The sequence below is a fragment of the Echinops telfairi genome, unplaced genomic scaffold (assembly GCF_000313985.2).
Source record: "Echinops telfairi isolate 266 unplaced genomic scaffold, ASM31398v2 ScPeMD7_7423;HRSCAF=8461, whole genome shotgun sequence".
NCBI lineage: Eukaryota > Metazoa > Chordata > Mammalia > Afrosoricida > Tenrecidae > Echinops > Echinops telfairi.
In genome coordinates, this window is record NW_022111323.1 from 4,951,283 (window position 1) to 4,953,219 (window position 1,937).

At 39.5% G+C, this 1,937-nt stretch overlaps 1 pseudogene; it reads right to left on the bottom strand.

Annotated features, from left to right (window-relative positions):
* Positions 1-961: 961 nt before the first annotated feature.
* Positions 962-1,418, bottom strand: LOC123522551 (annotated as a pseudogene).
* Between the last annotated feature and the right edge of the window lie 519 nt (positions 1,419-1,937).

Here is a 1,937-nt window from a genome sequence, read left to right on the forward strand (position 1 = left end):
GACCCTAACTGAGGTGAAGTATCCTCTATTGAAGTAGTTTTTAAGGTGTACTGATACAGGAGTGATGTATGGTTCATTTATGGTATACAGGCTTTCTACATGCTGCTTTGGAGAGAAAATTAGAAGTTTACATGACATGAGAGCAGAATCCTACCGGAGTCTTTGCGTTTATCTTTCTAGTAGCGGACTCTGGTAACTGCTTTTTCTATGTCCCAAAGGTTCTGGTATGATGTGTTATAATTCTCACTTGTTTCAAGAAATTTAAGTTCCTCCAAATTTTTTATCTATTACCCAATCATTTTTTTATGTAGTATATTGTTCAGTCTACTTGTTTTGGTCTTTATGTTCTTGTTCTTTCTATTCTGCTTTTCCAGTTTTACAGCATTTTTATCTGAGCAAATAGGATCTTATTGTTTTTTTTATTTGTTTAGGTTTGCTTTGTGGCCTAATATATGCTCTATTCTAGTGTATGTACTGTATGCACTATAGCAGAATGTACACTGTATTGTCATTGAGTGGGGTGGTGGGAGTTGAAGCTTCTTGATTGTTTTGTTTAACTCTTCTGTTTCTTTACTGAGTTTTCTTCCTGATGATTTGTATTTCCTCGAGAGTGGAGAGTTTAAAGTCTCCTACTATTATTCTAGAGCTATTATTTGTTTTCAACTATATGAGCATTCAATTGATGTGTTTCAAGGATATTTCATTTACTAAGGTTATATGTTCCTAGTATATTGCTCCTTTAATCATTATGTAGTGTCCATTCTGGTCTTTCATTATGTTCTTTGTCTTCAAGTCTATTTTATCAAAGATTAATATTGCCCCACTGGACTTTTTATTGGCTGTCATTGGCTTGGCAGATTTTTGTTTTCCTTTGATTTTTAGTCCATTTTTGTCTTCGAGTTAAAATTTCTCTCTCTCACACACACACACACACACACACACACAAGGCATTTTGCTTGTTTCAGTGCATTACATTGAAAAAGAAACCCAGGATTTTTCCTCCTGTGTATTTTTGCCTTGCTTTATCATGGCCCATGATGCCAACGGAGGTTGTCAGCACAATGGAACCAAACTGGTGGCACGGGTGCAAGTTATTCTGTCACTTTTTTAGATTTTTGAGCTGCACATCAAATCTAGGGCTAACACTCCACACTTGTTTTATCTGCCCATGAGGTTCACAACAATTTTCCCATCTCTGTGGTCATCAATGATTTTAAATTAGCCAATGTGGTCCTGCTTCATCATCACAGTTAGGAACTGAACGATGACTTTGGAGCATGGCCTGATAAGACATTGGCACTTGCCTCTCTTTTCAGCATTATGTATGCTCCTGAGAGGATCAGCCAGGACGTGCCCACCATTAAGGTAGCATGGTAAAATGTGTCTCTTATGGGCAGCGTATAGTTGAGCCTTGTTTTCTTTTTTTAAAAAAAATCATTTTATTGGGGGCTAATACAACTCTTATCACAATCCATACATACATACATTGTGTCAAGCACATTTGTACATTTGTTGCCATCATCATTCTCAAAACATTTTCTTTCTACTTGAGCCCTTGATATCAGCTCATTTTCCCCTCCCTCTCCCTTCCCCTCCCTCATGAACCCTTAATAATTTATAAATTATTATTATTTTGTCATATCTTACACTGTCTGATAGCTCCCTTCTCCCACGCTCTATCCCCAAAGTCTATCCTTTGTGCTCCCTCGGGAGCTCCCTGCTCTGCTGCCTTTGCTGCTCTGCTGCATGCCTTTTGTGTTTTGCATGGGGTCGCAGGGTCAGACCAGGCCAATCCCGACACTGAGTCTCCAGTGTTGACCCACATAGGGCCATGGGTCAGTGAGGGACGTCGTGTCTCATAGTGGGGTCAACCATGTGGTCCACTCTGCGCATTAGGTATTTGGAGCAGGGATATTGTTCACCAGGGCTGGTGGGCC